The sequence below is a fragment of the Carassius auratus genome, chromosome 43 (assembly GCF_003368295.1).
Source record: "Carassius auratus strain Wakin chromosome 43, ASM336829v1, whole genome shotgun sequence".
Classification (NCBI taxonomy): domain Eukaryota; kingdom Metazoa; phylum Chordata; class Actinopteri; order Cypriniformes; family Cyprinidae; genus Carassius; species Carassius auratus.
This window is the reverse complement of record NC_039285.1, coordinates 17,028,577-17,041,407: the sequence shown is the minus strand read 5'-3', so window position 1 is coordinate 17,041,407 and position 12,831 is coordinate 17,028,577. Positions and strand designations below refer to the sequence as shown.

Below are 12,831 nucleotides of genomic sequence, written 5' to 3'. Positions count from 1 at the left end.
TACACCAAGTCAGGAGCCTCCTTGACTAATAATGTAGAGAAACCCACAAAAAATGAATTCTGGAAGAAAAAAAGCATTCCTCATCAGATTCCTTCCATGCCCCACCTACAATCCTCGTGTGCGGCCTGATTAACTGCCTCGGCAGCTGCGAGCCCGAAATGCAGGTGAGAGGCACTAAATTCTTAAAGATAATCAGGCATTGTCAATGCAATCACATCTTGCAGCATGGCTATCTCTCCTCCGAGAGCCGTAAACAGTCTGTTCAAACACTTAATTCCCTCAAGAATCAGGCAAGAACAAAAACTGCCACAAATGCATAGCATTAAGCTTGTTCAACTCCCGCAAGAGGCGAATGCGCTCATGCAAACTCTAAAAACAAAAAGTACAGACCTCTTCTCTAGTAGTTCTTTGAATGCTACATGAGCGTATCTTTCTCTCTTGTGAGTCAAACGCATACGAGCTTCATAAACAAGGCTTGAAGACAAAAAAGAGGATGATGTGTTCTACAGGTGCTCTTTTATATCCGCAGTCACTTATTTGGTTATATCATAGGCTTCCGCCTGTCAAGTTCATTGTTGTTATTTAATTTATGCTTCAGACACTGGCCACACGGACAGCGCTCCCATAGCGCCCTCTAGAGGATGCAGCATGAAGTTCCCTTTCGAAAGGGAACCCAAACTCCATCAAAACCAGAATCAGTCAGGAAACCAGTTCTTCTCTGGACAAATGAACAAACATGGTGTGATTATTATACCAATCTGCATCACAAATCAAATTGCATATTGACATCAATATAAGAGTCTGTGAAGAAGACATGTCTGGTACTTGTGGCCTTCGCTAAGAATCTGTGCCACTGGCTGTCGAGGTCTTTGCCAGAAATCCAACACTAGAGTTCATTTAGTTGTCATGATCTCCACTGGCATTCAGGGATGCGTTGTGGTCATTCCTGGGTGCAGGTCGGCCACCTGATCTTGACGCTGACTTAATACAGATGACTATTGTAGACTCAGGATAAGAGTGAGACAGTACCTAAGTACTAATATAACAAATATATGCCATTCTAATCATTCACATAGTTTAATTTGTAAATGAAAACAATACACTTATTTATCATCACACATGGGCATAAATACAATCATGTAAGATAATTGTAAGATAAATGAGAAATCAGTGTGTTGTGTTTTCATTTACAAATGAAACTATGTTAATGTTTTTATTAGTAGACTGGTAGGGTTAGAATAAGATGACATGTACTTGCAAAGTTACTTATAGTCAGTAGAATGTCTGTTGGTAGACCATCACAACAGCAGATATTAAGCATAAAGTCTACTAATACTCTAATGCGAGTTAGTAGGCATGAAGGTGCAATGTTATTTGTTGTTAACAGAATGTTCAAAAGGGACCATCAAAATAGTGTTACCATTAAACCATACAAAATAATACTTTAAAAATCACCCAGCAATGTGACTCTTTTATTGAGTGATACGCAGTGGGTTTAATCAGAGACATAACTAATAGATTTACCACTCTGCGTTTTCTTGTCATCTCCACGACCTGTTTCCCTTGGGGTTTTATACTTAGAAAAGAAAAAAAAAATATTGCATTGTAAGTTATCTCTCAGAAAGATGATCTGAGTTACTATTCTCAAAGCAGCATGAATGACATACAATGGTGCCAGTTTTCACAATCACAACTACTGTTGACTCAAAATACTGCCCTAAACTCAAGAGTGGAAAGACAACATGATCCTTCCAATATGGCAGATAAACATAGCAGTTCATAGAGTTCTTGTTGTGTGATCTACTCAACTGTTTAGAAGCGCTGTTCACTTAACACGGTGAGGTGTTACGGTTTGTGGTCCAGATGGATGTAGGGGTGTGGATGCAGTCTGTCTTGTGAATATCGGTTATGTAAGGATTAAGACTCGAGTTGCTTTTATATGTCTTTTTCCTCGTGTCGAATCAAGTCTGGAGTCATTTCAGGTTGAGTCTGAAGTCTATAAAAATGTGAGTTTGAGTCACTTACTCGAGTGCCCATCTCTGGTAGGTGGTATATTTCCCCATTCGCTTGAGACAGGAGGTCCATGTGTAATGGGTGGGGCCATGGCTGTGTTTACAGAAGAGGAACTATCTATGCCAGCCATTAAGATTTGGGCCACTTGGGTGCTATCAAAATCAGAGTCAGGATCTGTTCTTTCACCCTGACCAGAGTAGGAGATATCAGCCAGAGTGAAGAAAAGGTGTAGATCAGCACATTGGGCCATGGGTGGGCCAGTGTGTCCACAATGAGGGGGTAGTGAATTAACAGAAGTTCAGTGACCAGACTGTGACCAAACTGTTTATTCATTAATTTTTAGAGTTCATAACTGCAATTATTTTGAGAGGATTTTAATACTAGATGATTTTAATTTGCATATTTGTTTTCCCAAAGAGCCTGTGGTAAGGCAGTTTTTACATCTTACTGATTCAGTTTATTTCACAGAGTTTGTCTTAAAGGTCCCGCTTTTTTGAAGCTTTGATTGTGTTTACAGTGTGCAATATAACATGTGTTCATATTTTGCATGTCAAAAAACACATTATTTTTCACACAATTCACCTATCTGTATACCGCTGTTTTCACTGTCATAAAAACGGGCTGATGACTTCCATGCTCATAGAGTCCCTCCTTCAGAAATACGTAACGAGTTCTGATTGTGCCAGCGGTTCCTGTGTTGTGATTTGACAGCAGCTGAGCGCACGCCGCCCTCCTGCAAACGCGATTGGACTAGTTTTGAAAAGCAAGTGGGCAGGAGCATGTGCTGGAGATGTACTTATAATCACAGGAGCGTTTTTACTGATGAGATGCGCATGCAAATCGCATTCGTTTTTTTTTTTTTGCACAGCCCTAGTTAACAAAGCTAAACAGCGTTGCCCTTTGTGTAATAAGTTACAGTAAATAAAATACACTTTCCGGTTGTGGTCCATAAACAACGCCTTCTCCAGACAAAGAGGGAACTGCTCCATCTTTCAAGAATAATTTGTTTGCGAATCCGGCATTAAACTGATTGAGATTGAGGAAGTTGTCCTCAGCAAGCTGTCCTCAGCAAAATGTGCTGCACATAGTTTTACATGTGGATTATAATTTTCGGGAACCGAGTTAAACATAAATTGTAACCATTAATCTCCAAGTGCAGCATCCCTGGGAAGGCCAAACAAAGATGATGATGGACTCCGAGATGAAAATAACAGCGTTTCACCGACATGGTGACAGACACAAATGCAGCTTACTTCTTCTCTGTGAGAGCGCAACAAGACCACACCCCCCTTTTTGTGAATTCATGTGGGCGGAGGTTAGTCAAAAAACTGTTTTAGTGACATCATCTTCACAGAAAAGCACGAAGAGCACACGGGAAGCACCGACCACCAGAAAGCGTAGCATCACCTTTCACCCGGCATCACTGTGTTTAATAAATCCACCCTCCGGGGCTTTTGATTTCACATACCCCTTGTCGAGTGATTCTTCACCCCGTGACAGTGGTGGAGAATGCGGGCAGAACAGTGAGGAATCACCGACAAGATCACCGCGCCAACTCCTAATTTTTTTCCCTTTTTCCCTGTTTCTGTCACCAGCACCACGGAAGGCGGCATGCGTGTCCCTGCGATGGAGGACATCTTACAATGCCTCGCTGAAGTTAGAATCCACCAGCAGCAAATAGCGGAACACCTTGCCACTCGCCTGGGCAGGACGGAGGATGAACTCGCGCTGCCCAGCGCGTTCTGCTACCTGAGCCTCGGGCACAAGCCACCCGTCTGTTACCTAAGATGACAGCCGATGACGATGTGGAAGCCTTCCTTCAGGCCTTCGAAAACACCCCCCACCAAGAGGGATGGCCAGAGGACGAGTGGGCACATGCGCTGGCACCCCTCCTCACCGGTGAACCACAGAGGGCTTACTTCTCGCTCCCCCTAACGAGTGCCGACAGTTATGTCGAAGTTAAGCGAGAGATCCTGGCGAGGCTGGACCTCTCCCCTGTGAGCGCTGCCCAGCAGTTCCACGAGTGGGAATACAAGCCCTGGGTGCCAACCCGTGCCCAGGTGGCCGAACTCAGCCGCATCGCCCAGCACTGGCTGTTGGAAGGAAACCCCACCCCAACACAGGTAGGGGAACGAGTGGTGGTCGATCGCCTCCTGCGCGCACTGCCTCGCGCCCACCGACAGGCTGTCGGCATGAGGAACCCACGTGACGTCCGGGTACTAGTGGAGGCGATCGAGCTGGCAGATGCTGTCCATCCCAGCGGGGCAGGGGACCGGCTGCCGCTATTCCCCCGGAGGGTGGTCCAGGAGTGACGCCCGCTCGAAGGCACCGTGCGACCAGTCAGCAGGCCGACGGTTCCCCCACCGCAAGATTGGCCCATGCCAAGTGCAGAACCACCGTCGCCTCCGCGAGCCTGGCTGGCAGGCTGCATCCTTCACCAACGAGTGCCGGCGGGAGCCCCCGAAGCAGAAGTGAAGGTGGATGGAAGACGGTTCCGGGCCCTGTTGGACTCAGGCTGTGCGCCCCTCGAAGCGGCCGGAAAAACTTCCTACAGATTACCTGTGTGCACGGAGAAACTCGCCAAGTACCGGCCCGTGAGATGGTCATTCCGTCCGCCCAGGGCACCTGGCCGGTGGAGGTAGGCCTGGTGAAGGACCTGCCGTTGGCCGTACTGCTTGGAAGGGATTGGCCCGTCTTCAAGAAAGCTGCTGTCCGCCGCTGCTCAGCCTGCCAGCCCCAAGGGGAACCGTCGAAGGCCCTGCTCGTCTCCGACAGTGGGAGAGAAGGTGAGGCCCCCTCCCAATCTACTAATCTGTTTTATGATGTCTACCAACAGGCCTCTGGAGGGGGCTCTTTCGCCAAGGAACAGCGGGAGGAGGACCGACTCAAGCACTGTTGGAGCCAGGTGCGAGTCGTAGATGGAGAGGACGTCCTCCCCTGGCCCCACCCTCTCCCACATTTTGTTGTAGAGAATGGCCTGCTGTATTGTGCCTCCCAGCATAGGGGGGAGGAGAAAAAGTTACTAGTCGTGTCTCGAGCCAAGACTGAGACCATTCTAGAGCTGGCCCATTCCCACCCCATGGCAGGACACATCGCGGCAGCGAATACCGCTCAACGCATCCGTGACCGCTTCCATTGGCTGGGCCTGGACGCCGAGGTAAAGCGGTTCTGCCAAGCCTGCCCGACCTGTCAGGCAACGTCGCCCAGGACTCCTCCCCCCAGCCCTAGGCTACGGCCCTACCGAGTCCCAGAGGCTCGTCGGCAGGCTATTGAGGGAGAGGTCCAACAAATTCTGAAGTTGGGGGTAATAGAACCATCCCGGAGTCCATGGTCCAGCCCCATTGTGATGGTCCCAAAGCCGGATGGCACCCTCCGCTTTTGCAACGATTTCCGCCGCCTGAACGAAGTCTCCGAATTTGACGGGTACCCATGCCTCGGGTGGACGAACTGCTGGACCGCCTAGGAAGGGCCCGGTACATCAGTACCCTGGACCTCAACAAGGGCTATTGGCAGGTGCCGCTCTCCGAGGCCGCCAAACCGAAGACCGCCTTCTCCACCCCCAGTGGCCATTGGCAGTACCGGACCATTCCCTTCGGCCTACACGGGGCCCCCGCGACGTTCCAGCGGATGATGCACATCCTCCTGCGGCCCCACCAGGCTTACGCGGCCGCCTATCTGGATGACGTCGTGGTCCACTTCGAAGCGTGGGAGGAACATCTGGATCGCCTGAGGAGGGTGCTTTCGGAAACCCGGCGGGCTGGACTTAGCGCCAACCCCCGAAAATGCCACCAAGCCCTCTCTGAGGCCATGTACCTGGGCTACCAAGTCGGCCGAGGACTCATCCGGCCGCAAGAAAAAAAGGTTGAAGCCATCCACGCCACCCCAAGACCACAGACGAAGACCCAGGTACGAGCCTTCTTGGGGTTGGCGGGTTATTACCGTTGTTTTATCCCCAACTTCTCCTCTTTAGCCGCCGCCCTGACAGACCTGACCAGGAAGGGGCAGCCAGAGAAAGTATGCTGGACCCCGTCGGCGGAAGAGGCCTTCTCCCAGGTGAAAGCAGCACTCACGTCCTCACCGGTACTTCACGCCCCAGACTTTAGCTGCCCCTTCCTGCTGCAGACGGATGCCTCCGACACAGGACTGGGAGCGGTCCTCTCCCAAATTCAAGAAGGTGAGGAGCATCCGATCATTTACCTCAGCAGGAAGCTGTCCCCCGCCGAGAGGAAGTACGCCGCCGTGGAGAAGGAAGCCCTGGCCATCAGGTGGGCAGTCCTGGAGCTCCGGTACTACCTCCTGGGCCGCAAGTTCACCCTGGTAACCGACCAAGCGCCCCTACAGTGGATGGCCCGCGCCAAGGACACCAACGCCAGGGTGACTCGCTGGTTTCTAGCGCTCCAGGACTTCCACTTCGAAGTCCGCCATCGAGCTGGGGCCGCCAACGCGAACGCCGATGGCCTCTCCCGGATCTGTACAGCTTATGCAGGTCTGTCATGGGTCTTTCCCCAACCTACCCTAATTTCACCCCTACTTTCTACATGTCTTCACAGGACCAGATAGACGCTTAGGGGAGGGGAATGTGACGAGCACTCCCAGAGGAATCAGCGTCGCCCTGGAAACCAAAGCAAAACACCTGCACATCCTCGTCACCCGCTGATCGGTCACAGCTGCTCCCCATCAGCCAGCACACTCAAAAGGAGCACATGCTGCACTCAGAGAACGGTCTTGAACCGAATGCAACGCTGGTCTAACCCCTCTCTCTTCACTTTTCAGAAAGCAGCGAGTGACCGACAGCCCAGCCACTTTGGAGCACGTTTGGACACCCACTTTCACCTTAACTGGCACAGAAAAGCACGATGAGCACACGGGAAGCACCGGCCACCAGAAAGCGGAGCAGCACCTTTCATCAGGCATCACTGTGTTTAATAAATAGACCCTCCGGGGCTTTTGATTTCACATACCCCTTGTCGAGTGATTCTTCACCCCGTGACAATATATATATAAGGATGCTTGTCTTTCCAATCATAACCCAGTTATTTTTAGTATTTCATTGCCCAGTCCATTTTTTTATTGTAAGCCACCAGGCCGGTATGTCTATTCTTTGAGATCTTAAACGGCCAGTGAGTTTTCAAATGCTTACACTTTATTTCCAGCTCTGCCTCTGTCTTTTGGATCAGGCATAAATTATTCAGTGTCAATATTTAATTCCACCTGTAATGTTATTATGGATTTGTGTGCTCCTTCAAAATCCTAAATCCAAAAGCCTTACCACAGCCATAGCTTAATAATCATACCCATAGCCTCCGACAAATGTGGAGAAAAACAGAGGAAATAGAAGGAAGATAAGCTGAAGGTGTCTTACGATCATATCTCCGATCTCATAAGAAAGGTACCTTATATCCCCAAAGTGTATTCAAAACAATTGATTCAGTTTTAAGCCCTGAGATAGCTACTGGTCTTGAAGTGTGTGTGTGTGTGACACTTCTTTTGTGTTGTGCATTGCTGCAGCGTTCTGTCATCTCATCGTTTGCATTCATCAGGCAATGCTGTAACAATTGAACTTTGAACATTGTAGGTTTGTGAGATCCAAGTATTAATCTGTTTGGTTACCCTCCACTCTTTCAGCAAGAGGATTGCGTATTTGTGAGGTTTGTATGTTATATTTATAGTTGTGTGAGTGAATTTACAAGTTGTTTGAGTCATTTGGTTGTGTGTGGTATTACAGAGTCTTATTTTTATTTTTATTTTTTTTGCATTTAGGGGTTATGGTCCAATGTTTGGGGAATGTGAAATCTGATCACATATGTTATTTTGTTACTTTTTGTATTTTGTATGAGATTATGATGTAATTTGTAAAATGTATTTAGATTATTTGATTTGAACTTTTTTTGTGTGTGACTATTTGATGTTTTACTTGTTTTCTTGAATTTATTAAAGTTTATGTTTGTTTGGTTTTTTTTTTGGTTTTTTTTCTAACTCTTAATATGTCTAGGAAGGAGTGTTACCCACTCTAAGCTAATGGGTATCCTTGTTCACTGAATGATCTAATTGTAGTTTTCTGGTACCTGATTGCACGTTTGTGTGGTGGAGTGAATACAATATTGCATGGTTGATGTGTGTAACAAACCTGTGTCCTTATTCCCAGGGTGGCGTAGTCAGTGTTACAAAGAGTTAGATGTCCAGTGGTTTCTAGAAATCCACCACCTTTGTAACCTTTGTAAACTTGACTAACTGTTTCACTTCATTTTAAGACAAAAATTACTGTTTATTTAAATACTGTTATATCCTGTGACATCCAAAAGAAGTTTGGACTGTTTTGTCATACCCCCTAGTCCTAGAGGATGGCTCAAGCTTTTTCACTGTCGACAGTAAACATTAACTCATACAATTTTTTTATATTTAGCTGTTAAAGGGCTCTATGCAGAATTCAGAATCCATTTTTATTAGTTACACTGGTGTCCATTGTGCTCATGCTCTTGCACACAGCATAGTAATGCAAGCAAGTGACAGCCAGTGTGATTCACCGACATAATGTCGACAGATGAGGTTCATTAAAATGACATTGTTATGATAGTTTCCCTTGGATTTTATGAAAGTATCTATTGGAGTCCTTCACATAAAAATAGTCTATATGCTCTCATTTTTAAAGTTTTGTTACATGCTGTTCACATGGTCGCCGTGATTTTGACAAGTACGACATGTTCCTGGATCAACATTATTATTAAAAATGTGGATTTAACCTAACCTCTACGTCTAAATTAACCCTACCTATAATTTATTCCTAAAATCAGTGGGAAATTATAGCTGATTAACAAGAGTGTAGAAGCACCTAACCCAGCACCTAACAGTGAATTTAAGCCTAAAACAGATATTTCCTGAAAGGTTATATCTGAATTCTGACTGGTTGATTGGAATGTTGTTCCAGGAACAACAAGGATGTTGATCCAGGAACATGAAATCACGCTCACCCTGTTCACACACATACACAAAATAACAATAATAATAAAAAATAATAATAATAATAATAATAATAATAATAATAACAATAAACAAATTATATATATATATATAAATATATATATATATATATATATATAGCAAGTAGCTAACTTTAACTAGCAAGCTAATATCACTAGTCATAGTTCTAGACCAGCACACCTTCTGTCCTGTTATAAGATTCAGTTAGCCATATGATAGCATATATTTTAGTAAATATTTAGCCTGCACTGAGCACCATGCATTGTATTTTCTCCCCCAGTTAGATGATGAAGTTGAGGACTGGTGATAAAACTGTTGGAAAAGTGCATACCAATATCCAAATGCTCCTGTCAGGTGTAAGATGTTAAGGCAAAGCTGTTCAGTGCCAAGATGAGCATGAAAAATAATGCAAAACTGCAAAAACTGGAGAGCAGCTGAGCCTTACAATATGTATGCACAGCTATCTTGGTCAACTAAGAAATTATGTAAATGTACTAGTAAATGATGACGATATGTTGCCTGAAAGTGAGTAATTTACCAGATGGAATTTCTAATAACACTTGTGGTATGCTCTCGCTCTCCATGAAATGTTGATCTTAATTGCATTGAAAAACCTGCTAACGTCTTTAGTAAGCCAGGCAATATGTCTGAAATATCATAATAGAAGAGTAGCAGTTGCCCTTGAACATTAGTTAACCCTTTCTAAATGGCAGGACCACTAGCTTCTAAGATCCTCTACAAAACCCATTACAGCACTAGAATGACCTTTTACTGTCACAGCCAGCATGACCCCAGGTTATCATCAGCATGAGCTTCAGGTCTGGTGTCTGGTATGAACTTATAATATCTCATTACCGGCCAAAACATCATTTTATTTTATTTTTTTGCACCGTGTAAATGCCAATACACACACACACACACACACACACACACACACACACACACATATATATATATATATTTATAAGAATATAGTGTCTGACAGATGCTAGTCTCATCCTTTGATACCCTCAGTTCCAAAATCAAGAGTTAAGAGACTACTACAATGTGGAATTTTTTGAGGAAAAATCAATTCAAAACCAACTCATTATTATGATTTTTTTCACAGATGCACTGATATAAAACATGTTATAAGCAATGTGTGTTGTGTGTAGGGCTGTCGCTTTTAGTTTGTAAATCGATTACACAATCGATGGGACCAACCAAAAAATGTTTCGGAAATTAAAATAGGGAATCGATTTTAACCAAATATGTGCACTATTAATTTTAAAATAATTAAAGGGGGGGGGGGGGAATGCTCGTTTTCACTCAATATCCTGTTAATCTTGAGTACCTATAGAGTAGTACTGCATCCTTCATAACTCCAAAAAGTCTTTAGTTTTATTATATTTATAAGAGAAAGATAGTCTGTACCGTTTTTTTCCCGGGAAAAACCCGAGTGACTGGAGGCGTGACGTGTGGGCGGAGCTAAAGAATCACGAGCGCGAGTAGGCTTTTGCGTTGAGAGCATGTGGAAACTGTGACATTACCATGAGGAAAAAAAACATCATCCAAAACAAACCATGGCTAACAGTCAGATTCAGCCGTATATTTATGATCCAGAATCAGAGTCCAGAGGCTGAAATTTAACAAGAGCAGCAGCAACGACTACAGCAGGACGTCTCTAAGTAGTATGTATTGAAGCTGTATATATTTGCTTAGCGGTTTTGGAAAATGACTAAGTTACACTTTATGTCGTCTTTTTTTTTTTTTTTTTACATGTGGAAAGTGCAGTTTGATGACAACATCGCATGTTGTTAACTTGATGTGCTTACGCGCTGATAGCTAAGTTAACAACACAGAGATATTTGAAGCAGTTTTACTCACCGCCTGCAGTTCCAACACACGATCGTGACCTTTTTCGTTGAAACTGCATTATCCTTAACAAATAAAAGATATGCAAATCCAGCGTCAAACTGGGCCTCGTTTGTAAAACAAGCATCTTCCAAATGCAGGGAACAAACAAAAACACTTGCACAACTCCGTTGATGCTCTGTAAAAATAAACTCCATCCACTGGTCCCTTAATGCTGTTTTTTTTTTTTTGTAATCTGTGCAGGGTTGTCTTGCCCTGGCAACCAAAAACACACTTCTTTTGTGACATTTCGCTCTCGCTCTGATCAGTGAATGTCTCTGCTCTGCCCCACGGGAGCGCACGCTCTTCCTGGAGAAGTGCCCTTAGGACCCATATAAGGAAATTCCGCTCCATCTAATGTCACACAGAGCCATACTCGAAAAAAACTTTCCGAAACTTGTGACAAACCGGAAGGAGTATTTTTGGAACAAAAATACTCCTTCAAACGTACAACTTAATTTTTGAAACTTTGTCCATGTTTAGCATGGGAATCCAACTCTTTAACAGTGTAAAAAACTCAGTATGCATGAAATAGCATTTCACCCCCCCCCCCTTTAAACAATTAAAAAATAAAGATGTAACAAAACTCACAAACAAGCAGAAAAAGAAAATAAAGAATTAGAAAAGTGCAGTGTCTGGCGAGAATGATTTCAATATTAAGTCAATGTAGACGCCTTTATGTGCGTCTGAGGTCTCGCGGTGCGGTAGACGCGAATTCGCCTCATTCGCCTCATTCGCAAATCTAGTTACAGGAGATTCTGAGTTATGAAAAGTACCATTGCAAGCTGACAGCGACCGGCTTTTGGGATGGAAAATTGACATTAATACCCCCACCTTGCGCAGCTGTACCTGAGTATCCCTGGGAGCGCGTCTTCTCAACAGCTGGACATTAGTGAATAAAAAACGCTCTGCTCTGGACCCCGAAAATGTTGATCGACTTGTTTTCCTATCCAATAAATTTGTAATGGCCATAGCCTTTAATTATGCCTGCCTAGTGCCGCCTAGCCTAAGTGTCAGTTACGTTCAATAAAATAAAATAAAAAAACACACATGGCCTGTTCTCAAGCCCATTTAAAGTTTAATTTCTTTGAACAGTTGTTTGAAATGGATTGAATCATTATTCAAAGTAATCTTGGAGATTTTTGAATTGCTTAAATCATAAATGCAGCTGGGTTGAAACCTGCAGTGATGTTTTTCTTTTGTTATGCCAGCCGTCCCCTCTGCATATATATTTTTAAATAAGAAATACTGCTGACTTGTGCGTTTCCAGCGCTCTCGTTACGTTCGTCCGTTATTTGACGTTCAAAAAGGAAACGTTTTTTTTTTTTTTTTTACATGGAAAATCAATTTTACAATAGATTTGATGAACACTTATGTCTTAAAAATCTAAAATGATTTTTTCACAAAAGTGTCCGCCCTAGTTGTGTGTTCTCTATTAAATAATCTGTACTTTCGATTGAATGCAATTCTGATTGCATACATTTTTGTTTTCTGCATGTTTGCTCAACATGGCTTATGCGTTTATTCATTCATTATGTCCATTCATTCATCCATCCATCCATCCATTCATTTATTCTCACAGTGGTCTATTACTGTGGTCTGTTATTGCCTTAAATGGCATGTAAAATGTAACATAATTTTTAACATTCAATTTACCACAGCAATAATACTCACACATTTCAAAATAAAAATCAATTTATCTTTGCTTAATAACCAACTGTCCTTCTTTATATCAGGCAGTTTTGAATTACTTTGATACACCAATCAGCATAACATCTCTTTTCTGCAATTTCTGGGTTCTGTCAATCTAAACTATGTTGGTGAAGTTCATAATGCAGTGAACTGATGGTCAGGTGTAGATGAATCTCATCAGTTAAATCCTCATTTTTTAACAGACTGGAGGTAAGCCATGATTCACTGAAGTTCAAAAGAATAGGTGTTATATAG

At 43.9% G+C, this 12,831-nt stretch overlaps 1 protein-coding gene across 1 annotated transcript in view; it reads left to right on the top strand.

The window, feature by feature from the left end:
• The window catches only part of LOC113061811 (synaptotagmin-9-like), a 42,636-nt gene that overhangs the window by 21,741 nt on the left and 8,064 nt on the right, over positions 1–12,831 (top strand). The window lies entirely within an intron of this gene.